Consider the following 269-nt stretch of genomic DNA (forward strand, 5'->3'; position numbering starts at 1 on the left):
AATGATCCAACTACGTGTGGGAACTCAAAAAAAAACAAAAGAAAAACTTGTATTTTGCATGATCATATCTGATCTTTCACTTCTAAAAGAAAGAAAGAGAAAAAAAAAATGTTATTCATAATAATCCATACTTAGATTATGCTAATCACAAGATAAAAACACAATCGTTTTCTTCCTCGTGACCGCGGCATCAATACGTGGTCAAATGTCTATTAGGGCATTTAAAAGGCACCGGCTAATCCAAGATATTAGATGTGATTTCTCGTCAT

Source organism: Penaeus monodon, chromosome 20 (genome assembly GCF_015228065.2).
Source record: "Penaeus monodon isolate SGIC_2016 chromosome 20, NSTDA_Pmon_1, whole genome shotgun sequence".
In the NCBI taxonomy this organism is placed as follows: Eukaryota; Metazoa; Arthropoda; class Malacostraca; order Decapoda; family Penaeidae; genus Penaeus; species Penaeus monodon.